This window comes from Lithobates pipiens, unplaced genomic scaffold (genome assembly GCF_037356315.1).
Source record: "Lithobates pipiens isolate NorthernLeopardFrog02 unplaced genomic scaffold, aLitPip1_a1.2 Scaffold_30, whole genome shotgun sequence".
Classification (NCBI taxonomy): Eukaryota; Metazoa; Chordata; class Amphibia; order Anura; family Ranidae; genus Lithobates; species Lithobates pipiens.
In genome coordinates, this window is record NW_027507791.1 from 184,593,816 (window position 1) to 184,614,969 (window position 21,154).

The 21,154-nt window shown below is 52.4% G+C and overlaps 44 non-coding genes and 49 pseudogenes across 44 annotated transcripts; all 93 read right to left on the reverse strand.

Annotated features, from left to right (window-relative positions):
- Positions 1–21: 21 nt before the first annotated feature.
- On the reverse strand, positions 22–140 carry LOC143954086 (5S ribosomal RNA). The gene has a single exon (XR_013269109.1). It is a non-coding gene; the product is annotated as a 5S ribosomal RNA (ribosomal RNA).
- Positions 141–249: 109 nt separating this feature from the next.
- LOC143948567 (5S ribosomal RNA) lies at positions 250–369 on the reverse strand (annotated as a pseudogene).
- A 109-nt stretch (positions 370–478) lies between these two features.
- On the reverse strand, positions 479–597 carry LOC143953507 (5S ribosomal RNA). The gene has a single exon (XR_013268582.1). It is a non-coding gene; the product is annotated as a 5S ribosomal RNA (ribosomal RNA).
- Positions 598–706: 109 nt separating this feature from the next.
- Positions 707–825, reverse strand: LOC143943763 (5S ribosomal RNA; annotated as a pseudogene).
- A 109-nt stretch (positions 826–934) lies between these two features.
- On the reverse strand, positions 935–1,054 carry LOC143948568 (5S ribosomal RNA; annotated as a pseudogene).
- Positions 1,055–1,163: 109 nt separating this feature from the next.
- LOC143953758 (5S ribosomal RNA) lies at positions 1,164–1,282 on the reverse strand. The gene has a single exon (XR_013268811.1). It is a non-coding gene; the product is annotated as a 5S ribosomal RNA (ribosomal RNA).
- A 109-nt stretch (positions 1,283–1,391) lies between these two features.
- Positions 1,392–1,510, reverse strand: LOC143944977 (5S ribosomal RNA; annotated as a pseudogene).
- Positions 1,511–1,619: 109 nt separating this feature from the next.
- Positions 1,620–1,738, reverse strand: LOC143952001 (5S ribosomal RNA). The gene has a single exon (XR_013267220.1). It is a non-coding gene; the product is annotated as a 5S ribosomal RNA (ribosomal RNA).
- Positions 1,739–1,847: 109 nt separating this feature from the next.
- LOC143946782 (5S ribosomal RNA) lies at positions 1,848–1,966 on the reverse strand (annotated as a pseudogene).
- A 109-nt stretch (positions 1,967–2,075) lies between these two features.
- Positions 2,076–2,194, reverse strand: LOC143953468 (5S ribosomal RNA). Its single transcript, XR_013268548.1, has one exon. It is a non-coding gene; the product is annotated as a 5S ribosomal RNA (ribosomal RNA).
- A 108-nt stretch (positions 2,195–2,302) lies between these two features.
- On the reverse strand, positions 2,303–2,421 carry LOC143946879 (5S ribosomal RNA; annotated as a pseudogene).
- A 109-nt stretch (positions 2,422–2,530) lies between these two features.
- On the reverse strand, positions 2,531–2,649 carry LOC143947002 (5S ribosomal RNA; annotated as a pseudogene).
- Positions 2,650–2,758: 109 nt separating this feature from the next.
- Positions 2,759–2,876, reverse strand: LOC143945566 (5S ribosomal RNA; annotated as a pseudogene).
- Positions 2,877–2,985: 109 nt separating this feature from the next.
- On the reverse strand, positions 2,986–3,104 carry LOC143947771 (5S ribosomal RNA; annotated as a pseudogene).
- A 109-nt stretch (positions 3,105–3,213) lies between these two features.
- Positions 3,214–3,332, reverse strand: LOC143944961 (5S ribosomal RNA; annotated as a pseudogene).
- A 110-nt stretch (positions 3,333–3,442) lies between these two features.
- Positions 3,443–3,561, reverse strand: LOC143943960 (5S ribosomal RNA; annotated as a pseudogene).
- A 109-nt stretch (positions 3,562–3,670) lies between these two features.
- Positions 3,671–3,789, reverse strand: LOC143947087 (5S ribosomal RNA; annotated as a pseudogene).
- Positions 3,790–3,898: 109 nt separating this feature from the next.
- On the reverse strand, positions 3,899–4,017 carry LOC143952003 (5S ribosomal RNA). Its single transcript, XR_013267221.1, has one exon. It is a non-coding gene; the product is annotated as a 5S ribosomal RNA (ribosomal RNA).
- Positions 4,018–4,126: 109 nt separating this feature from the next.
- LOC143947517 (5S ribosomal RNA) lies at positions 4,127–4,244 on the reverse strand (annotated as a pseudogene).
- Positions 4,245–4,353: 109 nt separating this feature from the next.
- On the reverse strand, positions 4,354–4,472 carry LOC143953469 (5S ribosomal RNA). Its single transcript, XR_013268549.1, has one exon. It is a non-coding gene; the product is annotated as a 5S ribosomal RNA (ribosomal RNA).
- A 108-nt stretch (positions 4,473–4,580) lies between these two features.
- LOC143944068 (5S ribosomal RNA) lies at positions 4,581–4,699 on the reverse strand (annotated as a pseudogene).
- A 109-nt stretch (positions 4,700–4,808) lies between these two features.
- On the reverse strand, positions 4,809–4,927 carry LOC143947003 (5S ribosomal RNA; annotated as a pseudogene).
- A 109-nt stretch (positions 4,928–5,036) lies between these two features.
- LOC143945567 (5S ribosomal RNA) lies at positions 5,037–5,154 on the reverse strand (annotated as a pseudogene).
- Positions 5,155–5,263: 109 nt separating this feature from the next.
- Positions 5,264–5,382, reverse strand: LOC143946059 (5S ribosomal RNA; annotated as a pseudogene).
- Positions 5,383–5,489: 107 nt separating this feature from the next.
- On the reverse strand, positions 5,490–5,608 carry LOC143953408 (5S ribosomal RNA). Its single transcript, XR_013268493.1, has one exon. It is a non-coding gene; the product is annotated as a 5S ribosomal RNA (ribosomal RNA).
- A 110-nt stretch (positions 5,609–5,718) lies between these two features.
- LOC143949001 (5S ribosomal RNA) lies at positions 5,719–5,837 on the reverse strand. The gene has a single exon (XR_013265448.1). It is a non-coding gene; the product is annotated as a 5S ribosomal RNA (ribosomal RNA).
- A 109-nt stretch (positions 5,838–5,946) lies between these two features.
- On the reverse strand, positions 5,947–6,065 carry LOC143945707 (5S ribosomal RNA; annotated as a pseudogene).
- A 109-nt stretch (positions 6,066–6,174) lies between these two features.
- LOC143952005 (5S ribosomal RNA) lies at positions 6,175–6,293 on the reverse strand. The gene has a single exon (XR_013267223.1). It is a non-coding gene; the product is annotated as a 5S ribosomal RNA (ribosomal RNA).
- Positions 6,294–6,402: 109 nt separating this feature from the next.
- On the reverse strand, positions 6,403–6,521 carry LOC143946132 (5S ribosomal RNA; annotated as a pseudogene).
- A 109-nt stretch (positions 6,522–6,630) lies between these two features.
- Positions 6,631–6,749, reverse strand: LOC143953071 (5S ribosomal RNA). Its single transcript, XR_013268187.1, has one exon. It is a non-coding gene; the product is annotated as a 5S ribosomal RNA (ribosomal RNA).
- A 108-nt stretch (positions 6,750–6,857) lies between these two features.
- Positions 6,858–6,977, reverse strand: LOC143947985 (5S ribosomal RNA; annotated as a pseudogene).
- Positions 6,978–7,086: 109 nt separating this feature from the next.
- LOC143952917 (5S ribosomal RNA) lies at positions 7,087–7,205 on the reverse strand. Its single transcript, XR_013268048.1, has one exon. It is a non-coding gene; the product is annotated as a 5S ribosomal RNA (ribosomal RNA).
- A 109-nt stretch (positions 7,206–7,314) lies between these two features.
- LOC143952622 (5S ribosomal RNA) lies at positions 7,315–7,433 on the reverse strand. Its single transcript, XR_013267781.1, has one exon. It is a non-coding gene; the product is annotated as a 5S ribosomal RNA (ribosomal RNA).
- A 109-nt stretch (positions 7,434–7,542) lies between these two features.
- Positions 7,543–7,661, reverse strand: LOC143946348 (5S ribosomal RNA). The gene has a single exon (XR_013265202.1). It is a non-coding gene; the product is annotated as a 5S ribosomal RNA (ribosomal RNA).
- Positions 7,662–7,770: 109 nt separating this feature from the next.
- LOC143952607 (5S ribosomal RNA) lies at positions 7,771–7,889 on the reverse strand. The gene has a single exon (XR_013267768.1). It is a non-coding gene; the product is annotated as a 5S ribosomal RNA (ribosomal RNA).
- A 109-nt stretch (positions 7,890–7,998) lies between these two features.
- On the reverse strand, positions 7,999–8,117 carry LOC143949111 (5S ribosomal RNA). The gene has a single exon (XR_013265458.1). It is a non-coding gene; the product is annotated as a 5S ribosomal RNA (ribosomal RNA).
- A 109-nt stretch (positions 8,118–8,226) lies between these two features.
- LOC143952608 (5S ribosomal RNA) lies at positions 8,227–8,345 on the reverse strand. The gene has a single exon (XR_013267769.1). It is a non-coding gene; the product is annotated as a 5S ribosomal RNA (ribosomal RNA).
- A 109-nt stretch (positions 8,346–8,454) lies between these two features.
- On the reverse strand, positions 8,455–8,573 carry LOC143953220 (5S ribosomal RNA). The gene has a single exon (XR_013268322.1). It is a non-coding gene; the product is annotated as a 5S ribosomal RNA (ribosomal RNA).
- A 109-nt stretch (positions 8,574–8,682) lies between these two features.
- Positions 8,683–8,802, reverse strand: LOC143948152 (5S ribosomal RNA; annotated as a pseudogene).
- Positions 8,803–8,911: 109 nt separating this feature from the next.
- On the reverse strand, positions 8,912–9,030 carry LOC143944129 (5S ribosomal RNA; annotated as a pseudogene).
- Positions 9,031–9,139: 109 nt separating this feature from the next.
- On the reverse strand, positions 9,140–9,258 carry LOC143944231 (5S ribosomal RNA; annotated as a pseudogene).
- A 109-nt stretch (positions 9,259–9,367) lies between these two features.
- LOC143944672 (5S ribosomal RNA) lies at positions 9,368–9,486 on the reverse strand (annotated as a pseudogene).
- Positions 9,487–9,595: 109 nt separating this feature from the next.
- Positions 9,596–9,714, reverse strand: LOC143954588 (5S ribosomal RNA). The gene has a single exon (XR_013269565.1). It is a non-coding gene; the product is annotated as a 5S ribosomal RNA (ribosomal RNA).
- Positions 9,715–9,823: 109 nt separating this feature from the next.
- On the reverse strand, positions 9,824–9,942 carry LOC143949124 (5S ribosomal RNA). The gene has a single exon (XR_013265460.1). It is a non-coding gene; the product is annotated as a 5S ribosomal RNA (ribosomal RNA).
- Positions 9,943–10,051: 109 nt separating this feature from the next.
- Positions 10,052–10,170, reverse strand: LOC143954118 (5S ribosomal RNA). The gene has a single exon (XR_013269138.1). It is a non-coding gene; the product is annotated as a 5S ribosomal RNA (ribosomal RNA).
- A 109-nt stretch (positions 10,171–10,279) lies between these two features.
- Positions 10,280–10,398, reverse strand: LOC143944916 (5S ribosomal RNA; annotated as a pseudogene).
- Positions 10,399–10,507: 109 nt separating this feature from the next.
- On the reverse strand, positions 10,508–10,626 carry LOC143945986 (5S ribosomal RNA; annotated as a pseudogene).
- A 109-nt stretch (positions 10,627–10,735) lies between these two features.
- LOC143945860 (5S ribosomal RNA) lies at positions 10,736–10,854 on the reverse strand (annotated as a pseudogene).
- Positions 10,855–10,963: 109 nt separating this feature from the next.
- Positions 10,964–11,082, reverse strand: LOC143950501 (5S ribosomal RNA). The gene has a single exon (XR_013265862.1). It is a non-coding gene; the product is annotated as a 5S ribosomal RNA (ribosomal RNA).
- A 109-nt stretch (positions 11,083–11,191) lies between these two features.
- LOC143946845 (5S ribosomal RNA) lies at positions 11,192–11,310 on the reverse strand (annotated as a pseudogene).
- A 109-nt stretch (positions 11,311–11,419) lies between these two features.
- On the reverse strand, positions 11,420–11,538 carry LOC143951546 (5S ribosomal RNA). Its single transcript, XR_013266808.1, has one exon. It is a non-coding gene; the product is annotated as a 5S ribosomal RNA (ribosomal RNA).
- A 109-nt stretch (positions 11,539–11,647) lies between these two features.
- On the reverse strand, positions 11,648–11,766 carry LOC143945396 (5S ribosomal RNA; annotated as a pseudogene).
- Positions 11,767–11,875: 109 nt separating this feature from the next.
- On the reverse strand, positions 11,876–11,994 carry LOC143944588 (5S ribosomal RNA; annotated as a pseudogene).
- A 109-nt stretch (positions 11,995–12,103) lies between these two features.
- On the reverse strand, positions 12,104–12,222 carry LOC143953767 (5S ribosomal RNA). The gene has a single exon (XR_013268819.1). It is a non-coding gene; the product is annotated as a 5S ribosomal RNA (ribosomal RNA).
- A 109-nt stretch (positions 12,223–12,331) lies between these two features.
- LOC143946426 (5S ribosomal RNA) lies at positions 12,332–12,450 on the reverse strand (annotated as a pseudogene).
- A 109-nt stretch (positions 12,451–12,559) lies between these two features.
- Positions 12,560–12,678, reverse strand: LOC143951398 (5S ribosomal RNA). The gene has a single exon (XR_013266674.1). It is a non-coding gene; the product is annotated as a 5S ribosomal RNA (ribosomal RNA).
- Positions 12,679–12,788: 110 nt separating this feature from the next.
- Positions 12,789–12,907, reverse strand: LOC143947773 (5S ribosomal RNA). Its single transcript, XR_013265336.1, has one exon. It is a non-coding gene; the product is annotated as a 5S ribosomal RNA (ribosomal RNA).
- Positions 12,908–13,016: 109 nt separating this feature from the next.
- On the reverse strand, positions 13,017–13,135 carry LOC143955014 (5S ribosomal RNA; annotated as a pseudogene).
- Positions 13,136–13,244: 109 nt separating this feature from the next.
- LOC143949958 (5S ribosomal RNA) lies at positions 13,245–13,363 on the reverse strand. Its single transcript, XR_013265535.1, has one exon. It is a non-coding gene; the product is annotated as a 5S ribosomal RNA (ribosomal RNA).
- A 109-nt stretch (positions 13,364–13,472) lies between these two features.
- Positions 13,473–13,591, reverse strand: LOC143952678 (5S ribosomal RNA). The gene has a single exon (XR_013267831.1). It is a non-coding gene; the product is annotated as a 5S ribosomal RNA (ribosomal RNA).
- Positions 13,592–13,700: 109 nt separating this feature from the next.
- Positions 13,701–13,819, reverse strand: LOC143948551 (5S ribosomal RNA; annotated as a pseudogene).
- Positions 13,820–13,928: 109 nt separating this feature from the next.
- Positions 13,929–14,047, reverse strand: LOC143950912 (5S ribosomal RNA). Its single transcript, XR_013266233.1, has one exon. It is a non-coding gene; the product is annotated as a 5S ribosomal RNA (ribosomal RNA).
- A 109-nt stretch (positions 14,048–14,156) lies between these two features.
- Positions 14,157–14,275, reverse strand: LOC143945044 (5S ribosomal RNA; annotated as a pseudogene).
- A 109-nt stretch (positions 14,276–14,384) lies between these two features.
- On the reverse strand, positions 14,385–14,503 carry LOC143951428 (5S ribosomal RNA). The gene has a single exon (XR_013266701.1). It is a non-coding gene; the product is annotated as a 5S ribosomal RNA (ribosomal RNA).
- A 109-nt stretch (positions 14,504–14,612) lies between these two features.
- LOC143951429 (5S ribosomal RNA) lies at positions 14,613–14,731 on the reverse strand. Its single transcript, XR_013266702.1, has one exon. It is a non-coding gene; the product is annotated as a 5S ribosomal RNA (ribosomal RNA).
- Positions 14,732–14,840: 109 nt separating this feature from the next.
- On the reverse strand, positions 14,841–14,959 carry LOC143948552 (5S ribosomal RNA; annotated as a pseudogene).
- A 109-nt stretch (positions 14,960–15,068) lies between these two features.
- On the reverse strand, positions 15,069–15,187 carry LOC143950924 (5S ribosomal RNA). The gene has a single exon (XR_013266244.1). It is a non-coding gene; the product is annotated as a 5S ribosomal RNA (ribosomal RNA).
- A 109-nt stretch (positions 15,188–15,296) lies between these two features.
- On the reverse strand, positions 15,297–15,415 carry LOC143945045 (5S ribosomal RNA; annotated as a pseudogene).
- Positions 15,416–15,524: 109 nt separating this feature from the next.
- Positions 15,525–15,643, reverse strand: LOC143948059 (5S ribosomal RNA; annotated as a pseudogene).
- Positions 15,644–15,752: 109 nt separating this feature from the next.
- LOC143953768 (5S ribosomal RNA) lies at positions 15,753–15,871 on the reverse strand. The gene has a single exon (XR_013268820.1). It is a non-coding gene; the product is annotated as a 5S ribosomal RNA (ribosomal RNA).
- Positions 15,872–15,980: 109 nt separating this feature from the next.
- LOC143946427 (5S ribosomal RNA) lies at positions 15,981–16,099 on the reverse strand (annotated as a pseudogene).
- A 109-nt stretch (positions 16,100–16,208) lies between these two features.
- On the reverse strand, positions 16,209–16,327 carry LOC143951183 (5S ribosomal RNA). The gene has a single exon (XR_013266479.1). It is a non-coding gene; the product is annotated as a 5S ribosomal RNA (ribosomal RNA).
- A 110-nt stretch (positions 16,328–16,437) lies between these two features.
- LOC143944418 (5S ribosomal RNA) lies at positions 16,438–16,556 on the reverse strand (annotated as a pseudogene).
- Positions 16,557–16,665: 109 nt separating this feature from the next.
- Positions 16,666–16,784, reverse strand: LOC143946428 (5S ribosomal RNA; annotated as a pseudogene).
- A 109-nt stretch (positions 16,785–16,893) lies between these two features.
- Positions 16,894–17,012, reverse strand: LOC143953232 (5S ribosomal RNA). The gene has a single exon (XR_013268333.1). It is a non-coding gene; the product is annotated as a 5S ribosomal RNA (ribosomal RNA).
- A 109-nt stretch (positions 17,013–17,121) lies between these two features.
- Positions 17,122–17,240, reverse strand: LOC143955016 (5S ribosomal RNA; annotated as a pseudogene).
- Positions 17,241–17,349: 109 nt separating this feature from the next.
- On the reverse strand, positions 17,350–17,468 carry LOC143949970 (5S ribosomal RNA). The gene has a single exon (XR_013265536.1). It is a non-coding gene; the product is annotated as a 5S ribosomal RNA (ribosomal RNA).
- A 109-nt stretch (positions 17,469–17,577) lies between these two features.
- Positions 17,578–17,696, reverse strand: LOC143951430 (5S ribosomal RNA). The gene has a single exon (XR_013266703.1). It is a non-coding gene; the product is annotated as a 5S ribosomal RNA (ribosomal RNA).
- A 109-nt stretch (positions 17,697–17,805) lies between these two features.
- LOC143948554 (5S ribosomal RNA) lies at positions 17,806–17,924 on the reverse strand (annotated as a pseudogene).
- Positions 17,925–18,033: 109 nt separating this feature from the next.
- On the reverse strand, positions 18,034–18,152 carry LOC143950217 (5S ribosomal RNA). The gene has a single exon (XR_013265640.1). It is a non-coding gene; the product is annotated as a 5S ribosomal RNA (ribosomal RNA).
- A 109-nt stretch (positions 18,153–18,261) lies between these two features.
- Positions 18,262–18,380, reverse strand: LOC143945046 (5S ribosomal RNA; annotated as a pseudogene).
- A 109-nt stretch (positions 18,381–18,489) lies between these two features.
- LOC143953965 (5S ribosomal RNA) lies at positions 18,490–18,608 on the reverse strand. Its single transcript, XR_013268999.1, has one exon. It is a non-coding gene; the product is annotated as a 5S ribosomal RNA (ribosomal RNA).
- A 109-nt stretch (positions 18,609–18,717) lies between these two features.
- On the reverse strand, positions 18,718–18,836 carry LOC143945581 (5S ribosomal RNA; annotated as a pseudogene).
- Positions 18,837–18,945: 109 nt separating this feature from the next.
- LOC143947660 (5S ribosomal RNA) lies at positions 18,946–19,063 on the reverse strand (annotated as a pseudogene).
- Positions 19,064–19,172: 109 nt separating this feature from the next.
- On the reverse strand, positions 19,173–19,291 carry LOC143946429 (5S ribosomal RNA; annotated as a pseudogene).
- Positions 19,292–19,400: 109 nt separating this feature from the next.
- LOC143953244 (5S ribosomal RNA) lies at positions 19,401–19,519 on the reverse strand. The gene has a single exon (XR_013268344.1). It is a non-coding gene; the product is annotated as a 5S ribosomal RNA (ribosomal RNA).
- A 110-nt stretch (positions 19,520–19,629) lies between these two features.
- On the reverse strand, positions 19,630–19,748 carry LOC143946360 (5S ribosomal RNA). The gene has a single exon (XR_013265203.1). It is a non-coding gene; the product is annotated as a 5S ribosomal RNA (ribosomal RNA).
- A 109-nt stretch (positions 19,749–19,857) lies between these two features.
- On the reverse strand, positions 19,858–19,976 carry LOC143946165 (5S ribosomal RNA; annotated as a pseudogene).
- A 109-nt stretch (positions 19,977–20,085) lies between these two features.
- LOC143953023 (5S ribosomal RNA) lies at positions 20,086–20,204 on the reverse strand. Its single transcript, XR_013268143.1, has one exon. It is a non-coding gene; the product is annotated as a 5S ribosomal RNA (ribosomal RNA).
- A 109-nt stretch (positions 20,205–20,313) lies between these two features.
- On the reverse strand, positions 20,314–20,432 carry LOC143946554 (5S ribosomal RNA; annotated as a pseudogene).
- A 109-nt stretch (positions 20,433–20,541) lies between these two features.
- LOC143954315 (5S ribosomal RNA) lies at positions 20,542–20,660 on the reverse strand. Its single transcript, XR_013269318.1, has one exon. It is a non-coding gene; the product is annotated as a 5S ribosomal RNA (ribosomal RNA).
- Positions 20,661–20,769: 109 nt separating this feature from the next.
- On the reverse strand, positions 20,770–20,888 carry LOC143943879 (5S ribosomal RNA; annotated as a pseudogene).
- A 109-nt stretch (positions 20,889–20,997) lies between these two features.
- Positions 20,998–21,116, reverse strand: LOC143951566 (5S ribosomal RNA). Its single transcript, XR_013266826.1, has one exon. It is a non-coding gene; the product is annotated as a 5S ribosomal RNA (ribosomal RNA).
- Between the last annotated feature and the right edge of the window lie 38 nt (positions 21,117–21,154).

The window sequence follows — 21,154 nt, forward strand, 5'->3', positions numbered from 1 at the left end:
GCCAACAACATAATGGAAAAAAGCCTACGGCACCTGGTATTCTCAGGCGGTCTCCCATCCAGGTACTAACCAGGCCCGACCCTGCTTAGCATCCGAGATCAGACGAGATCGAGCGCATTCAGGGTGATGTGGCAGTAGGCGATCTTGCACCCTACTTACAACTCTCTTGACATAATCCAAGGTGGTCACCTCGGGCAATCGAGAGGAAAAATACAGCAGGTCGCCAAAGCCAACAACATAATGGAAAAAAGCCTACGGCACCTGTTATTCTCAGGCGGTCTCCCATCCAGGTACTAACCAGGCCCGACGCTGCCTTAGCATCCGAGCTCAGACGAGATCGAGCGCATTCAGGGTGATGTGGCAGTAGGCTATCTTGCACCCTACTTACAACTCTCTTGACAAAAGCCAAGGTGGTCACCTCGGGCAATCGAGAGGAAAAATACAGCAGGTCGCCAAAGCCAACAACATAATGGAAAAAAGCCTACGGCACCTGGTATTCCCAGGCGGTCTCCCATCCAGGTACTAACCAGGCCCGACCCTGCTTAGCATCCGAGATCAGACGAGATCGACCGCATTCAGGGTGATGCGGCCGTAGGCGATCTTGCACCCTACTTACAACTCTCTTGACAAAAGCCAAGGTGGTCACCTCGGGCAATCGAGAGGAAAAATACAGCAGGTCGCCAAAGCCAACAACATAATGGAAAAAAACCTACGGCACCTGGTATTCTCAGGCGGTCTCCCATCCAGGTACTAACCAGGCCCGACCCTGCTTAGCATCCGAGATCAGACGAGATCGAGCGCATTCAGGGTGATGTGGCAGTAGGCGATCTTGCACCCTACTTACAACTCTCTTGACATAATCCAAGGTGGTCACCTCGGGCAATCGAGAGGAAAAATACAGCAGGTCGCCAAAGCCAACAACATAATGGAAAAAAGCCTACGGCACCTGTTATTCTCAGGCGGTCTCCCATCCAGGTACTAACCAGGCCCGACGCTGCCTTAGCATCCGAGCTCAGACGAGATCGAGCGCATTCAGGGTGATGTGGCAGTAGGCGATCTTGCACCCTACTTACAACTCTCTTGACAAAAGCCAAGGTGGTCACCTCGGGCAATCGAGAGGAAAAATACAGCAGGTCGCCAAAGCCAACAACATAATGGAAAAAAGCCTACGGCACCTGGTATTCCCAGGCGGTCTCCCATCCAGGTACTAACCAGGCCCGACCCTGCTTAGCATCCGAGATCAGACGAGATCGAGCGCATTCAGGGTGATGTGGCAGTAGGAGATCTTGCACCCTACTTACAACTCTCTTGACATAATCCAAGGTGGTCACCTCGGGCAATCGAGAGGAAAAATACAGCAGGTCGCCAAAGCCAACAACATAATAGAAAAAAGCCTACGGCAACTGGTATTCCCAGGCGGTCTCCCGTCCAGGTACTAAACAGGCCCGACCCTGCTTAGCATCCGAGATCAGACGAGATCAAGCGCATTCAGGGTGATGTGGCCGTAGGCGATCTTGCTCCCTACTTACAACTCTCTTGACAAAAGCCAAGGTGGTCACCTCAGGCAATCGAGAGGAAAAATACAGCAGGTCGCCAAAGCCAACAACATAATGGAAAAAAGCCTACGGCACCTGGTATTCCCAGGCGGTCTCCCATCCAGGTACTAACCAGGCCCGACCCTGCTTAGCATCCGAGATCAGACGAGATCGAGCGCATTCAGGGTGATGTGGCAGTAGGCGATCTTGCACCTTACTTACAACTCTCTTGAAATAAGCCAAGGTGGTCACCTCGGGCAATCGAGAGGAAAAATACAGCAGGTCGCCAAAGCCAACAACATAATGGAAAAAAGCCTACGGCACCTGGTATACTCAGGCGGTCTCCCATCCAGGTACTAACCAGGCCCGACCCTACTTAGCATCCGAGCTCAGACGAGATCGAGCGCATTCAGGGTGATGTGGCAGTAGGCGATCTTGCACCCTACTTACAACTCTCTTGACAAAAGCCAAGGTGGTCACCTCGGGCAATCGAGAGGAAAAATACAGCAGGTCGCCAAAGCCAACAACATAATGGAAAAAATCCTACAGCACCTGGTATTCCCAGGCGGTCTCCCATCGAGGTACTAACCAGGCCCGACCCTGCTTATCATCCGAGATCAGACGAGATCGAGCGCATTCAGGGTGATGTGGCCGTAGGCGATCTTGCACCCTGCTTACAACTCTCTTGACAAAAGTCAAGGTGGTCACCTCGGCAATCGAGAGGAAAAATACAGCAGGTCGCCAAAGCCAACAACATAATGGAAAAAAGCCTACGGCACCTGGTATTGTCAGGCGGTCTCCCATCCAGGTACTAACCAGGCCCGACCCTGCTTAGCATCCGAGATCAGACGAGATCGAGCGCATTCAGGGTGATGTGGCAGTAGGAGATCTTGCACCCTACTTACAACTCTCTTGACATAATCCAAGGTGGTCACCTCGGGCAATCGAGAGGAAAAATACAGCAGGTCGCCAAAGCCAACAACATAATGGAAAAAAGCCTACGGCACCTGTTATTCTCAGGCGGTCTCCCATCCAGGTACTAACCAGGCCCGACGCTGCTTAGCATCCGAGCTCAGACGAGATCGAGCGCATTCAGGGTGATGTGGCAGTAGGCGATCTTGCACCCTACTTAAAACTCTCTTGACAAAAGCCAAGGTGGTCACCTCGGGCAATCGAGAGGAAAAATACAGCAGGTCGCCAAAGCCAACAACATAATGGAAAAAAGCCTACGGCACCTGGTATTTCAGGCGGTCTCCCATCCAGGTACTAACCAGGCCCGACCCTGCTTAGCATCCGAGATCACACGAGATCGAGCGCATTCAGGGTGATGTGGCCGTAGGCGATCTTGCACCCTACTTACAACTCTCTTGACAAAAGCCAAGGTGGTCACCTCGGGCAATCGAGAGGAAAAATACAGCAGGTCGCCAAAGCCAACAACATAATAGAAAAAAGCCTACGGCAACTGGTATTCCCAGGCAGTCCCCCGTCCAGGTACTAACCAGGCCCGACCCTGCTTAGCATCCGAGATCAGACGAGATCAAGCGCATTCAGGGTGATGTGGCGGTAGGCGATCTTGCACCCTACTTACAACTCTCTTGACAAAAGCCAAGGTGGTCACCTCGGGCAATCGAGAGGAAAAATACAGCAGGTCGCCAAAGCCAACAACATAATGGAAAAAAGCCTACGGCACCTGGTATTCCCAGGCGGTCTCCCATCCAGGTACTAACCAGGCCAGACCCTGCTTGGCATCCGAGATCAGACGAGATTGAGTGCATTCAGGGTGATGTGGCCATAGGCGATCTTGCACCCTACTTAAAAACTCTCTTGACAAAAGCCAAAGTGGTCACCTCGGGCAATCGAGAGGAAAAATACAGCAGGTCGCCAAAGCCAACAACATAATGGAAAAAAGCCTACGGCACCTGGTATTCCAAGGCGGTCTCCCATCCAGGTACTAACCAGGCCCGACCCTGCTTAGCATCCGAGATCAGACGAGATCGAGCGCATTCAGGGTGATGTGGCAGTAGGAGATCTTGCACCCTACTTACAACTCTCTTGACAAAAGCCAAGGTGGTCACCTCGGGCAATCGAGAGGAAAAATACAGCAGGTCGCCAAAGCCAACAACATAATGGAAAAAAGCCTACGGCACATGGTATTCCCAGGCGGTCTCCGATCCAGGTACTAACCAGGCCTGACCCTGCTTAGCATCCGAGATCAGACGAGATCGAGCGCATTCAGGGTGATGTAGCCGTAGGCGATCTGGCACCCTACTTACAACTCTCTTGACAAAAGCCAAGGTGGTCACCTCGGGCAATCGAGAGGAAAAACACAGCAGGTCGCCAAAGCCAACGACATAATGGAAAAAAGCCTACGGCACCTGGTATTCCCAGGCGGTCTCCCATCCAGGTACTAACCAGGCCCGACCCTGCTTAGCATCCGAGATCAGACGAGATCGAGCGCATTCAGGGTGATGTGGCAGTAGGCGATCTTGCACCCTACTTACAACTCTCTTGAAATAAGCCAAGGTGGTCACCTCGGGCAATCGAGAGGAAAAATACAGCAGGTCGCCAAAGCCAACAACATAATGGAAAAAAGCCTACGGCACCTGGTATTCTCAGGCGGTCTCCCATCCAGGTACTAACCAGGCCCGACCCTACTTAGCATCGAGCTCAGACGAGATCGAGCGCATTCAGGGTGATGTGGCAGTAGGCGATCTTGCACCCTACTTACAACTCTCTTGACAAAAGCCAAGGTGGTCACCTCGGGCAATCGAGAGGAAAAACACAGCAGGTCTCCAAAGCCAACAACATAATGGAAAAAATCCTACAGCACCTGGTATTCCCAGGCGGTCTCCCATCGAGGTACTAACCAGGCCCGACCCTGCTTATCATCCGAGATCAGACGAGATCGAGCGCATTCAGGGTGATGTGGCCGTAGGCGATCTTGCACCCTGCTTACAACTCTCTTGACAAAAGTCAAGGTGGTCACCTCGGCAATCGAGAGGAAAAATACAGCAGGTCGCCAAAGCCAACAACATAATGGAAAAAAGCCTACGGCACCTGGTATTCTCAGGCGGTCTCCCATCCAGGTACTAACCAGGCCCGACCCTGCTTAGCATCCGAGATCAGACGAGATCGAGCGCATTCAGGGTGATGTGGCAGTAGGAGATCTTGCACCCTACTTACAACTCTCTTGACATAATCCAAGGTGGTCACCTCGGGCAATCGAGAGGAAAAATACAGCAGGTCGCCAAAGCCAACAACATAATGGAAAAAAGCCTACGGCACCTGTTATTCTCAGGCGGTCTCCCATCCAGGTACTAACCAGGCCCGACGCTGCTTAGCATCCGAGCTCAGACGAGATCGAGCGCATTCAGGGTGATGTGGCAGTAGGCGATCTTGCACCCTACTTAAAACTCTCTTGACAAAAGCCAAGGTGGTCACCTCGGGCAATCGAGAGGAAAAATACAGCAGGTCGCCAAAGCCAACAACATAATGGAAAAAAGCCTACGGCACCTGGTATTTCAGGCGGTCTCCCATCCAGGTACTAACCAGGCCCGACCCTGCTTAGCATCCGAGATCACACGAGATCGAGCGCATTCAGGGTGATGTGGCCGTAGGCGATCTTGCACCCTACTTACAACTCTCTTGACAAAAGCCAAGGTGGTCACCTCGGGCAATCGAGAGGAAAAATACAGCAGGTCGCCAAAGCCAACAACATAATAGAAAAAAGCCTACGGCAACTGGTATTCCCAGGCGGTCCCCCGTCCAGGTACTAACCAGGCCCGACCCTGCTTAGCATCCGAGATCAGACGAGATCAAGTGCATTCAGGGTGATGTGGCGGTAGGCGATCTTGCACCCTACTTACAACTCTCTTGACAAAAGCCAAGGTGGTCATTGGGCAATCGAGAGGAAAAATACAGCAGGTCGCCAAAGCCAACAACATAATGGAAAAAAGCCTACGGCACCTGGTATTCCCAGGCGGTCTCCCATCCAGGTACTAACCAGGCCCGACCCTGCTTGGCATCCGAGATCAGACGAGATTGAGTGCATTCAGGGTGATGTGGCCATAGGCGATCTTGCACCCTACTTAAAAACTCTCTTGACAAAAGCCAAGGTGGTCACCTCGGGCAATCGAGAGGAAAAATACAGCAGGTCGCCAAAGCCAACAACATAATGGAAAAAAGCCTACGGCACCTGGTATTCCAAGGCGGTCACCCATCCAGGTACTAACCAGGCCCGACCCTGCTTAGCATCCGAGATCAGACGAGATCGAGCGCATTCAGGGTGATGTGGCCGTAGGCGATCTTGCACCCTACTTACAACTCTCTTGACAAAAGCCAAGGTGGTCACCTCGGGCAATCGAGAGGAAAAATACAGCAGGTCGCCAAAGCCAACAACATAATGGAAAAAAGCCTACGGCACATGGTATTCCCAGGCGGTCTCCGATCCAGGTACTAACCAGGCCCGACCCTGCTTAGCATCCGAGATCACACGAGATCGAGCGCATTCAGGGTGATGTGGCCGTAGGCGATCTGGCACCCTACTTACAACTCTCTTGACAAAAGCCAAGGTGGTCACCTCGGGCAATCGAGAGGAAAAACACAGCAGGTCGCCAAAGCCAACGACATAATGGAAAAAAGCCTACGGCACCTGGTATTCCCAGGCGGTCTCCCATCCAGGTACTAACCAGGCCCGACCCTGCTTAGCATCCGAGATCAGACGAGATCGAGCGCATTCAGGGTGATGTGGCAGTAGGCGATCTTGCACCCTACTTACAACTCTCTTGAAATAAGCCAAGGTGGTCACCTCGGGCAATCGAGAGGAAAAATACAGCAGGTCGCCAAAGCCAACAACATAATGGAAAAAAGCCTACGGCACCTGGTATTCTCAGGCGGTCTCCCATCCAGGTACTAACCAGGCCCGACCCTACTTAGCATCCGAGCTCAGACGAGATCAAGCGCATTCAGGGTGATGTGGCAGTAGGCGATCTTGCACCCTACTTACAACTCTCTTGACAAAAGCCAAGGTGGTCACCTCGCGCAATCGAGAGGAAAAATACAGCAGGTCGCCAAAGCCAACAACATAATGGAAAAAAGCCTACAGCACCTAGTATTCCCAGGCGGTCTCCCATCGAGGTACTAACCAGGCCCGACCCTGCTTATCATCCGAGATCAGACGAGATCGAGCGCATTCAGGGTGATGTGGCCGTAGGCGATCTTGCACCCTGCTTACAACTCTCTTGACAAAAGTCAAGGTGGTCACCTCGGCAATCGAGAGGAAAAATACAGCAGGTCGCCAAAGCCAACAACATAATGGAAAAAAGCCTACGGCACCTGGTATTCTCAGGCGGTCTCCCATCCAGGTACTAACCAGGCCCGACGCTGCCTTAGCATCCGAGCTCAGACGAGATCGAGCGCATTCAGGGTGATGTGGCAGTAGGCGATCTTGCTTCCTACTTACAACTCTCTTGACAAAAGCCAAGGTGGTCACCTCGGGCAATCGAGAGGAAAAATACAGCAGGTCGCCAAAGCCAACAACATAATGGAAAAAAGCCTACGGCACATGGTATTCCCAGGCGGTCTCCCATCCAGGTACTAACCAGGCCCGACCCTGCTTAGCATCCGAGATCAGACGAGATCGAGCGCATTCAGGGTGATGTAGCCGTAGGCGATCTGGCACCCTACTTACAACTCTCTTGACAAAAGCCAAGGTGGTCACCTCGGGCAATCGAGAGGAAAAATACAGCAGGTCGCCAAAGCCAACAGCATAATGGAAAAAAGCCTACGGCACCTGGTATTCCCAGGCGGTCTCCCATCCAGGTACTAACCAGGCACGACCCTGCTTAGCATCCGAGATCAGACGAGATCGAGCGCATTCAGAGTGTTGTGGCAGTAGGCAATCTTGCACCCTACTTACAACTCTCTTGACAAAAGCCAAGGTGGTCACCTCGGGCAATCGAGAGGAAAAATACAGCAGGTCGCCAAAGCCAATAACATAATGGAAAAAAGCCTACGGCACCTGGTATTCCCAGGCGGTCTCCCATCCAGGTACTAACCAGGCCCGACCCTGCTTAGCATCCGAGATCAGACGAGATCGAGCGCATTCAGGGTGATGTGGCCATAGGCGATCTTGCACCCTACTTACAACTCTCTTGACAAAAGCCAAGGTGGTCACCTCGGGCAATCGAGAGGAAAAATACAGCAGGTCGCCAAAGCCAACAACATAATGGAAAAAAGCCTACGGCACCTGGTATTCCCAGGCGGTCTCCCATCCAGGTACTAACCAGGCCCGACCCTGCTTGGCATCCGAGTTTAGACGAGATCGAGCGCATTCAGGGTGATGTGGCCGTAGGCAATCTTGCACCCTACTTACAACTCTCTTGACAAAAGCCAAGGTGGTCACCTCGGGCAATCGAGAGGAAAAATACAGCAGGTCGCCAAAGCCAACAACATAATGGAAAAAAGCCTACGGCACCTGGTATTCCCAGGCGGTCTCCCATCCAGGTACTAACCAGGCCCGACCCTGCTTAGCATCCGAGATCAGACGAGATCGAGCACATTCAGGGTGATGTGGCCGTAGGCGATCTTGCACCCTACTTACAACTCTCTTGACAAAAGCCAAGGTGGTCACCTCGGGCAATCGAGAGGAAAAATACAGCAGGTCGCCAAAGCCAACAACATAATGGAAAAAAGCCTACGGCACCTGGTATTCCCAGGCGGTCTCCCATCCAGGTACTAACCAGGCCCGACCCTGCTTGGCATCCGAGTTTAGACGAGATCGAGCGCATTCAGGGTGATGTGGCCGTAGGCAATCTTGCACCCTACTTACAACTCTCTTGACAAAAGCCAAGGTGGTCACCTCGGGCAATCGAGAGGAAAAATACAGCAGGTCGCCAAAGCCAACAACATAATGGAAAAAAGCCTACGGCACCTGGTATTCCCAGGCGGTCTCCCATCCAGGTACTAACCAGGCCCGACCCTGCTTAGCATCCGAGATCAGACGAGATCGAGCGCATTCAGGGTGATGTGGCCGTAGGCGATCTTGCACCCTACTTACAACTCTCTTGACAAAAGCCAAGGTGGTCACCTCGGGCAATCGAGAGGAAAAATACAGCAGGTCGCCAAAGCCAACAACATAATGGAAAAAAGCCTACGGCACCTGGTATTCCCAGGCGGTCTCCCATCCAGGAAAACAACCAGGCCCGACCCTGCTTGGCATCCGAGTTTAGACGAGATCGAGCGCATTCAGGGTGATGTGGCCGTAGGCAATCTTGCACCCTACTTACAACTCTCTTGACAAAAGCCAAGGTGGTCACCTCGGGCAATCGAGAGGAAAAATACAGCAGGTCGCCAAAGCCAACAACATAATGGAAAAAAGCCTACGGCACCTGGTATTCCCAGGCGGTCTCTCATCCAGGTACTAACCAGGCCCGACCCTGCTTAGCATCTGAGATCAGAAGAGATCGAGCGCATTCAGGGTGATGTGGCCGTAGGCAATCTTGCACCCTACTTACAACTCTCTTGACAAAAGCCAAGGTGGTCACCTCGGGCAATCAAGAGGAAAAATACAGCAGGTCGCCAAAGCCAACAACATAATGGAAAAAAGCCTACGGCACCTGGTATTCCCAGGCGGTCTCCCATCCAGGTACTAACCAGGCCCGACCCTGCTTAGCATCTGAGATCAGAAGAGATTGAGCGCATTCAGGGTGATGTGGCCGTAGGCAATCTTGCACGCTACTTACAACTCTCTTGACAAAAGCCAAGGTGGTCACCTCGGGCAATCAAGAGGAAAAATACAGCAGGTCGCCAAAGCCAACAACATAATGGAAAAAAGCCTACGGCACCTGGTATTCCCAGGCGGTCTCCCATCCAGGTACTAACTAGGCCCGACCCTGCTTAGCATCAGAAATCAGACGAGATCGAGCGCATTCAGGGTGATGTGGCCGTAGGCGATCTTGCCCCCTACTTACAACTCTCTTGACAAAAGCCAAGGTGGTCACCTCGAGCAATCGAGAGAAAAAATACAGCAGGTCGCCAAAGCCAACAACATAATGGAAAAAAGCCTACGGCACCTTGTATTCACAGGCGGTCTCCCATCCAGGTACTAACCAGGCCCGACCCTGCTTAGCATCCGAGATCAGACGAGATCGAGCGCATTCAGGGTGATGTGGCCGTAGGCGATCTTGCACCCTACTTACAACTCTCTTGACAAAAGCCAAGGTGGTCACCTCGGGCAATCAAGAGGAAAAATACAGCAGGTCGCCAAAGCCAACAACATAATGGAAAAAAGCCTACGGCACCTGGTATTCCCAGGCGGTCTCCCATCCAGGTACTAACCAGGCCCGACCCTGCTTAGCATCCGAGATCAGACGAGATCGAGCACATTCAGGGTGATGTGGCCGTAGGCAATCTTGCACCCTACTTACAACTCTCTTGACAAAAGCCAAGGTGGTCACCTCGGGCAATCGAGAGGAAAAATACAGCAGGTCGCCAAAGCCAACAACATAATGGAAAAAAGCCTACGGCACCTGGTATTCCCAGGCGGTCTCCCATTCAGGTACTAACCAGGCCTGACCCTGCTTGGCATCCGAGATCAGACGAGATCGAGCGCATTCAGGGTGATGTGGCCGTAGGCAATCTTGCACCCTACTTACAACTCTCTTGACAAAAGCCAAGGTGGTCACCTCGGGCAATCGAGAGGAAAAATACAGCAGGTCGCCAAAGCCAACAACATAATGGAAAAAAGCCTACGGCACCTGGTATTCCCAGGCGGTCTCCCATCCAGGTACTAACCAGGCCCGACCCTGCTTAGAATCCGAGATCATACAAGATCGAGCGCATTCAGGGTGATGTGGCCATAGGCGATCTTGCACCCTACTTACAACTCTCTTGACAAAAGCCAAGGTGGTCACCTCGGGCAATAGAGAGGAAAAATACAGCAGGTCGCCAAAGCCAACAACATAATGGAAAAAAGCCTACGGCACCTGGTAGCCCCAGGCAGTCTCCCATCCAGGTACTAACCAGGCCCGACCCTGCTTAGCATCCGAGATCAGACGAGATCGAGCGCATTCAAGGTGATGTGGCCGTAGGCGATCGTGCACCCTACTTACAACTCTCTTGACAAAAGCCAAGGTGGTCACCTCGGGCAATCGAGAGGAAAAATACAGCAGGTCGCCAAAGCCAACAACATAATGGAAAAAAGCCAACGGCACCTGGTATTCCCAGGCGGTCTCCCATCCAGGTACTAACCAGGCACGACCCTGCTTTGCATCCGAGATCAGACGAGATCGAGCGCATTCGGGGTGATGTGGCTGTAGGCAATCTTGCACCCTACTTACAAATCTCTTGACAAAAGCCAAGGTGGTCACCTCGGGCAATCAAGAGGAAAAATACAGCAGGTCACAAAAGCCAACAACATAATGGAAAAAAGCCTACGGCACATGGTATTCCCAGGCGGTCTCCCATCCAGGTACTAACCAGGCCCGACCCTGCTTAGCTTCCGAGATCAGACGAGATCGAGCGCAATCAGGGTGATGTGGCCGTAGGCGATCTTGCACCCTACTTACAACTCTCTTGACAAAAGCCAAGGTGGTCACCTCGGGCAATCGAGAGGAAAAATACAGCAGGTCGCCAAAGCCAACAACATAATGGAAAAAAGCCTACGGCACCTGGTATTCCCAGGCGCTCTCCCATCCAGGTACTAACCAGGCCCGACCCTGCTTAGCATCCTAGATCAGACGAGATTGAGCGCATTCAGGGTGATGTGGCTGTAGGCGATCTTGCACCTTACTTACAACTCTCTTGACAAAAGCCAAGGTGGTCACCTCGGGCAATCGAGAGGAAAAATACAGCAGGTCGCCAAAGCCAACAACATAATGGAAAAAAGCCTACGGCACCTGGTATTCCCAGGCGGTCTCCCATCCAGGTACTAACCAGGCCCGAGCCTGCTTAGCATCCGAGATCAGACGAGATCGAGCGCATTCAGGGTGATGTGGCCGTAGGCGATCTTGCACCCTACTTACAACTCTCTTGACAAAAGCCAAGGTGGTCACCTCGGGCAATCGAGAGGAAAAATACAGCAGGTCGCCAAAGCCAACAACATAATGGAAAAAAGCCTATGGCACCTGGTAGTCCCAGGCGGTCTCCCATCCAGGTACTAACCAGGCCCGACCCTGCTTAGCATCCGAGATCAGATGAAATCAAGCGCATTCAGGGTGATGTGGCCGTAGGCAATCTTGCACCCTACTTACAACTCTCTTGACAAAAGCCAAGGTGGTCACCTCGGGCAATCGAGAGGAAAAATACAGCAGGTCGCCAAAGCCAACAACATAATGGAAAAAAGCCTACGGCACCTGGTAGCCCCAGGCGGTCTCCCATCCAGGTACTAACCAGGCCCGACCCTGCTTAGCATCCGAGATCAGACGAGATCGAGCGCATTCAAGGTGATGTGGCCGTAGGCGATCTTGCACCCTACTTACAACTCTCTTGACAAAAGCCAAGGTGGTCACCTCGGGCAATCGAGAGGAAAAATACAGCAGGTCGCCAAAGCCAACAACATAATGGAAAAAAGCCAACGGCACCTGGTATTCCCAGGCGGTCTCCCATCCAGGTACTAACCAGGCACGACCCTGCTTAGCATCCGAGATCAGACGAGATCGAGCGCATTCGGGGTGATGTGGCCGTAGGCAATCTTGCACCCTACTTACAAATCTCTTGACAAAAGCCAAGGTGGTCACCTCGGGCAATCAAGAGGAAAAATACAGCAGGTCACCAAAGCCAACAACATAATGGAAAAAAGCCTACGGCACATGGTATTCCCAGGCGGTCTCCCATCCAGGTACTAACCAGGCCCGACCCTGCTTAGCATCCTAGATCAGACGAGATTGAGCGCATTCAGGGTGATGTGGCTGTAGGCGATCTTGCACCTTACTTACAACTCTCTTGACAAAAGCCAAGGTGGTCACCTCGGGCAATCGAGAGGAAAAATACAGCAGGTCGCCAAAGCCAACAACATAATGGAAAAAAGCCTACGGCACCTGGTATTCCCAGGCGGTCTCCCATCCAGGTACTAACCAGGCCTGACCCTGCTTAGCATCCGAGATCAGACGAGATCGAGCGCATTCAGGGTGATGTGGCCGTAGGCAATCTTTGGACCGTACTTACAACTCTCTTGACAAAAGCCAAGGTGGTCACCTCGGGCAATAGAGAGGAAAAATACAGCAGGTCGCCAAAGCCAACAACATAATGGAAAAAAGCCTACGGCACCTGGTATTCCCAGGCGGTCTCCCATCCAGGTACTAACCAGGCCCGACCCTGCTTAGCATCCGAGATCAGACGAGATCGAGCGCATTCAGGGTGATGTAGCCGTAGGCGATCTGGCACCCTACTTACAACTCTCTTGACAAAAGCCAAGGTGGTCACCTCGGGCAATCGAGAGGAAAAACACAGCAGGTCGCCAAAGCCAACAGCATAATGGAAAAAAGCCTACGGCACCTGGTATTCCCAGGCGGTCTCCCATCCAGGTACTAACCAGGCCCGACCCTGCTTAGCATCCGAGATCAGACGAGATCGAGCGCATTCAGAGTGTTGTGGCAGTAGGCAATCTTGCACCCTACTTACAACTCTCTTGACAAAAGCCAAGGTGGTCACCTCGGGCAATCGAGAGGAAAAATACAGCAGGTCGCCAAAGCCAACAACATAATGGAAAAAAGCCTACGGCACCTGGTATTCCCAGGCGGTCTCCCATCCAGGTACTAACCAAGCCCGACCCTGCTTAGCATCCGAGATCAGACGAGATCGAGCGCATTCAGGGTGATGTGGCCGTAGGCGATCTTGCACCCTACTTACAACTCTCTTGACAAAAGCCAAGGTGGTCACCTCGGGCAATCGAGAGGAAAAATACAGCAGGTCGCCAAAGCCAACAACATAATGGAAAAAAGCCTACGGCACCTGGTATTCCCAGGTGGTCTCCCATCCAGGTACTAACCAGGCCCGACCCTGCTTAGCATCCGAGATCAGACGAGATCAAGCGCACTCAGAGTGATGTGGCCGTAGGCGATCTTGCACCCTACTTACAACTCTCTTGACAAAAGCCAAGGTGGTCACCTCGGGCAATCGAGAGGAAAAATACAGCAGGTCGCCAAAGCCAACAACATAATGGAAAAAAGCCTACGGCACCTGGTATTCCCAGGCGGTCTCCCATCCAGGTACTAACAAGGCCCGACCCTGCATAGCATCCGAGATCAGACGAGATTGAGCGCATTCAGTGTGATGTTGCCATAGGCGATCTTGCACCCTACTTACAACTCTCTTGACAAAAGCCAAGGTGGTCACCTCGGGCAATCGAGAGGAAAAATACAGCAGGTCGCCAAAGCCAGCAACATAATGGAAAAAAGCCTACGGCACCCGGTATTCCCAGGCGGTCTCCCATCCAGGTACTAACCAGGCCCGACCCTGCTTAGCATTTGAGTTCAGACGAGATCAAGCGCATTCAGGGTGATGTGGCCGTAGGCGATCTTGCACCCTACTTACAAGTCTCTTGACAAAAGCCAAGGTGGTCACCTCGGGCAATCGAGAGGAAAAATACAGCAGGTCGCCAAAGCCAACAACATAATGGAAAAAAGCCTACGGCACCTGGTATTCCCAAGCGGTCTCCCATCCAGGTACTAACCAGGCCCGACCCTGCTTAGCATCCGAGATCAGACGAGATGTAGCGCTTTCAGGGTGATGTGGCCATAGGCGATCTTGCACCCTACTTACAACTCTCTTGACAAAAGCCAAGGTGGTCACCTTGGGCAATCGAGAGGAAAAATACAGCAGGTCGCCAAAGCCAACAACATAATGGAAAAAAGCCTACGGCACCTGGTATTCCCAGGTGGTCTCCCATCCAGGTACTAACCAGGCCCGACCCTGCTTAGCATCCGAGATCAGACGAGATCAAGCGCACTCAGGGTGATGTGGCCGTAGGCGATCTTGCACCCTACTTACAACTCTCTTGACAAAAGCCAAGGTGGTCACCTCGGGCAATCGAGAGGAAAAATACAGCAGGTCGCCAAAGCCAACAACATAATGGAAAAAAGCCTACGGCACCTGGTATTCCCAGGTGGTCTCCCATCCAGGTACTAACCAGGCCCGACCCTGCTTAGCATCCGAGATCAGACGAGATCAAGCGCACTCAGGGTGATGTGGCCGTAGGCGATCTTGCACCCTACTTACAACTCTCTTGACAAAAGCCAAGGTGGTCACCTCGGGCAATCGAGAGGAAAAATACAGCAGGTCGCCAAAGCCAACAACATAATGGAAAAAAGCCTACGGCACCTGGTATTCCCAGGCGGTCTCCCATCCAGGTACTAACAAGGCCCGACCCTGCATAGCATCCGAGATCAGACGAGATTGAGCGCATTCAGTGTGATGTTGCCATAGGCGATCTTGCACCCTACTTACAACTCTCTTGACAAAAGCCAAGGTGGTCACCTCGGGCAATCGAGAGGAAAAATACAGCAGGTCGCCAAAGCCAGCAACATAATGGAAAAAAGCCTACGGCACCCGGTATTCCCAGGCGGTCTCCCATCCAGGTACTAACCAGGCCCGACCCTGCTTAGCATTTGAGTTCAGACGAGATCAAGCGCATTCAGGGTGATGTGGCCGTAGGCGATCTTGCACCCTACTTACAACTCTCTTGACAAAAGCCAAGGTGGTCACCTCGGGCAATCGAGAGGAAAAATACAGCAGGTCGCCAAAGCCAACAACATAATGGAAAAAAGCCTACGGCACCTGGTATTCCCAAGCGGTCTCCCATCCAGGTACTAACCAGGCCCGACCCTGCTTAGCATCCGAGATCAGACGAGATGTAGCGCTTTCAGGGTGATGTGGCCATAGGCGATCTTGCACCCTACTTACAACTCTCTTGACAAAAGCCAAGGTGGTCACCTCGGGCAATCGAGAGGAAAAATACAGCAGGTCGCCAAAGCCAACAACATAATGGAAAAAAGCCTACGGCACCTGGTAGCCCCAGGCGGTCTCCAATCCAGGTACTAACCAGGCCCGACCCTGCTTAGCATCCGAGATCAGACGAGATCAAGCGCACTCAGGGTGATGTGGCCGTAGGCGATCTTGCACCCTACTTACAACTCTCTTGACAAAAGCCAAGGTGGTCACCTCGGGCAATCGAGAGGAAAAATACAGCAGGTCGCCAAAGCCAACAACATAATGGAAAAAAGCCAACGGCACCTGGTATTCCCAGGCGGTCTCCCATCCAGGTACTAACCAGGCACGACCCTGCTTAGCATCCGAGATCAGACGAGATCGAGCGCATTCGGGGTGATGTGGCCGTAGGCAATCTTGCACCCTACTTACAAATCTCTTGACAAAAGCCAAGGTGGTCACCTCGGGCAATCAAGAGGAAAAATACAGCAGGTCACCAAAGCCAACAACATAATGGAAAAAAGCCTACGGCACATGGTATTCCCAGGCGGTCTCCCATCCAGGTACTAACCAGGCCCGACCCTGCTTAGCATCCTAGATCAGACGAGATTGAGCGCATTCAGGGTGATGTGGCTGTAGGCGATCTTGCACGTTACTTACAACTCTCTTGACAAAAGCCAAGGTGGTCACCTCGGGCAATCGAGAGGAAAAATACAGCAGGTCGCCAAAGCCAACAACATAATGGAAAAAAGCCTACGGCACCTGGTATTCCCAGGCGGTCTCCCATCCAGGTACTAACCAGGCCCGACCCTGCTTAGCATCCGAGATCAGATGAGATTGAGCGCATTCAGGGTGATGTGGCCGTAGGCAATCTTTGGACCGTACTTACAACTCTCTTGACAAAAGCCAAGGTGGTCACCTCGGGCAATAGAGAGGAAAAATACAGCAGGTCGCCAAAGCCAACAACATAATGGAAAAAAGCCTACGGCACCTGGTATTCCCAGGCGGTCTCCGATCCAGGTACTAACCAGGCACGACCCTGCTTAGCATCCGAGATCAGACGAGATCGAGCGCATTCGGGGTGATGTGGCCGTAGGCAATCTTGCACCCTACTTACAAATCTCTTGACAAAAGCCAAGGTGGTCACCTCGGGCAATCAAGAGGAAAAATACAGCAGGTCACCAAAGCCAACAACATAATGGAAAAAAGCCTACGGCACATGGTATTCCCAGGCGGTCTCCCATCCAGGTACTAACCAGGCCCGACCCTGCTTAGCATCCTAGATCAGACGAGATTGAGCGCATTCAGGGTGATGTGGCTGTAGGCGATCTTGCACCTTACTTACAACTCTCTTGACAAAAGCCAAGGTGGTCACCTCGGGCAATCGAGAGGAAAAATACAGCAGGTCGCCAAAGCCAACAACATAATGGAAAAAAGCCTACGGCACCTGGTATTCCCAGGCGGTCTCCCATCCAGGTACTAACCAGGCCCGACCCTGCTTAGCATCCGAGATCAGACGAGATCGAGCGCATTCAGGGTGATGTGGCCGTAGGCGATCTGGCGCCCTACTTACAACTCTCTTGACAAAAGCCAAGGTGGTCACCTCGGGCAATCGAGAGGAAAAACACAGCAGGTCGCCAAAGCCAACAGCATAATGGAAAAAAGCCTACGGCACCTGGTATTCCCAGGCGGTCTCCCATCCAGGTACTAACCAGGCCCGACCCTGCTTAGCATCCGAGATCAGACGAGATCGAGCGCATTCAGAGTGTTGTGGCAGTAGGCAATCTTGCACCCTACTTACAACTCTCTTGACAAAAGCCAAGGTGGTCACCTCGGGCAATCGAGAGGAAAAATACAGCAGGTCGCCAAAGCCAACAACATAATGGAAAAAAGCCTACGGCACCTGGTATTCCCAGGCGGTCTCCCATCCAGGTACTAACCAAGCCCGACCCTGCTTAGCATCCGAGATCAGACGAGATCGAGCGCATTCAGGGTGATGTGGCCGTAGGCGATCTTGCACCCTACTTACAACTCTCTTGACAAAAGCCAAGGTGGTCACCTCGGGCAATCGAGAGGAAAAATACAGCAGGTCGCCAAAGCCAACAACATAATGGAAAAAAGCCTACGGCACCTGGTATTCCCAGGTGGTCTCCCATCCAGGTACTAACCAGGCCCGACCCTGCTTAGCATCCGAGATCAGACGAGATCAAGCGCACTCAGGGTGATGTGGCCGTAGGCGATCTTGCACCCTACTTACAACTCTCTTGACAAAAGCCAAGGTGGTCACCTCGGGCAATCGAGAGGAAAAATACAGCAGGTCGCCAAAGCCAACAACATAATGGAAAAAAGCCTACGGCACCTGGTATTCCCAGGCGGTCTCCCATCCAGGTACTAACAAGGCCCGACCCTGCATAGCATCCGAGATCAGACGAGATTGAGCGCATTCAGTGTGATGTTGCCATAGGCGATCTTGCACCCTACTTACAACTCTCTTGACAAAAGCCAAGGTGGTCACCTCGGGCAATCGAGAGGAAAAATACAGCAGGTCGCCAAAGCCAACAACATAATGGAAAAAAGCCTACGGCACCCAGTATTCCCAGGCGGTCTCCCATCCAGGTACTAACCAGGCCCGACCCTGCTTAGCATTTGAGTTCAGACGAGATCAAGCGCATTCAGGGTGATGTGGCCGTAGGCGATCTTGCACCCTACTTACAACTCTCTTGACAAAAGCCAAGGTGGTCACCTCGGGCAATCGAGAGGAAAAATACAGCAGGTCGCCAAAGCCAACAACATAATGGAAAAAAGCCTACGGCACCTGGTATTCCCAAGCGGTCTCCCATCCAGGTACTAACCAGGCCCGACCCTGCTTAGCATCCGAGATCAGACGAGATGTAGCGCTTTCAGGGTGATGTGGCCATAGGCGATCTTGCACCCTACTTACAACTCTCTTGACAAAAGCCAAGGTGGTCACCTCGGGCAATCGAGAGGAAAAATACAGCAGGTCGCCAAAGCCAACAACATAATGGAAAAAAGCCTACGGCACCTGGTAGTCCCAGGCGGTCTCCCATCCAGGTACTAACCAGGCCCGACCCTGCTTAGCATCCGAGATCAGACGAGATCAAGCGCATTCAGGGTGATGTGGCCGTAGGCAATCTTGCACCCTACTTACAACTCTCTTGACAAAAGCCAAGGTGGTCACCTCGGGCAATCGAGAGGAAAAATACAGCAGGTCGCCAAAGCCAACAACATAATGGAAAAAAGCCTACGGCACCTGGTAGCCCCAGGCGGTCTCCCATCCAGGTACTAACCAGGCCCGACCCTGCTTAGCATCCGAGATCAGACGAGATCGAGCACATTCAAGGTGATGTGGCCGTAGGCGATCTTGCACCCTACTTACAACTCTCTTGACAAAAGCCAAGGTGGTCACCTCGGGCAATCGAGAGGAAAAATACAGCAGGTCGCCAAAGCCAACAACATAATGGAAAAAAGCCAACGGCACCTCGTATTCCCAGGCGGTCTCCATCCAGGTACTAACCAGGCACGACCCTGCTTAGCATCCGAGATCAGACGAGATCGAGCGCATTCGGGGTGATGTGGCCGTAGGCAATCTTGCACCCTACTTACAAATCTCTTGACAAAAGCCAAGGTGGTCACCTCGGGCAATCAAGAGGAAAAATACAGCAGGTCACCAAAGCCAACAACATAATGGAAAAAAGCCTACGGCACATGGTATTCCCAGGCGGTCTCCCATCCAGGTACTAACCAGGCCCGACCCTGCTTAGCATCCTAGATCAGACGAGATTGAGCGCATTCAGGGTGATGTGGCTGTAGGCGATCTTGCACCTTACTTACAACTCTCTTGACAAAAGCCAAGGTGGTCACCTCGGGAAATCGAGAGGAAAAATACAGCAGGTCGCCAAAGCCAACAACATAATGGAAAAAAGCCTACGGCACCTGGTATTCCCAGGCGGTCTCCCATCCAGGTACTAACCAGGCCCGACCCTGCTTAGCATCCGAGATCAGACGAGATCGAGCGCATTCAGGGTGATGTGGCCGTAGGCAATCTTTGGACCGTACTTACAACTCTCTTGACAAAAGCCAAGGTGGTCACCTCGGGCAATAGAGAGGAAAAATACAGCAGGTCGCCAAAGCCAACAACATAATGGAAAAAAGCCTACGGCACCTGGTATTCCCAGGCGGTCTCCCATCCAGGTACTAACCAGGCCCGACCCTGCTTAGCATCCGAGATCAGACGAGATCGAGCGCATTCAGGGTGATGTGGCCATAGGCGATCTTGCACCCTACTTACAACTCTCTTGACAAAAGCCAAGGTGGTCACCTCGGGCAATCGAGAGGAAAAATACAGCAAGTCGCCAAAGCCAACAACATAATGGAAAAAAGCCTACGGCACCTGGTAGTCCCAGGCGGTCTCCCATCCAGGTACTAACCAGGCCCGACCCTGCTTAGCATCCGAGATCAGACGAGATTGAGCGCATTCAGGGTGATGTGGCTGTAGGCGATCTTGCACCTTACTTACAACTCTCTTGACAAAAGCCAAGGTGGTCACCTCGGGCAATCGAGAGGAAAAATACAGCAGGTCGCCAAAGCCAACAACATAATGGAAAAAAGCCTACAGCACCTGGTATTCCCAGGCGGTCTCCCATCCAGGTACTAACCAGGCACGACCCTGCTTAGCATCTGAGATCAGACGAGATCGAGCGCATTCAGGGTGATGTGGCCGTAGGCGATCTTGCACCCTACTTACAACTCTCTTGACAAAAGCCAAGGTGGTCACCTCGGGCAATCGAGAGGAAAAATACAGCAGGTCGCCAAAGCCAACAACATAATGGAAAAAAGCCTACGGCACTTGGAATTCCCAGGCGGTCTCCCATCCAGGTACTAACCAGGCCCGACCCTGCTTAGCATCCGAGATCAGACGAGATGGAGCGCATTCAGGGTGATGTGGCTGTAGGCGATTTTGCACCCTACTTACAACTCACTTGACAAAAGCCAAGGTGGTCACCTCGGGCAATCGAGAGGAAAAATACAGCAGGTCGCCAAAGCCAACAACATAATGGAAAAAAGCCTACGGCACCTGGAATTCCCAGGCGGTCTCCCATCCACGTACTAACCAGGCCCGACCCTGCTTAGCATCCGAGATCAGACGAGATCGAGCGCATTCAGGGTGATGTGGCAGTAGGCGATCTTGCACCCTACTTACAACTCTCTTGACAAAAGCCAAGGTGGTCACCTCAGGCAATCGAGAGGAAAAATACAGCAGGTCGCCAAAGCCAACAACATAATGGAAAAAAGCCTACGGCACCTGGTATTCCCAGGCGGTCTCCCATCCAGGTACTAACCAGGCCCGACCCTGCTTAGAATCCGAGATCAGACAAGATCGAGCGCATTCAGGGTGATGTGGCCATAGGCGAACTTGCACCCTACTTACAACTCTCTTGACAAAAGCCAAGGTGGTCACCTCGGGCAATCGAGAGGAAAAATACAGCAGGTCGCCAAAGCCAACAACATAATGGAAAAAAGCCTACGGCACCTGGTAGTCCCAGGCGGTCTCCCATCCAGGTACTAACCAGGCCCGACCCTGCTTAGCATCCGAGATCAGATGAGATCGAGCGCATTCAGGGTGATGTGGCCGTAGGCGAGCTTGCACCCTACTTACAACTCTCTTGACAAAAGCC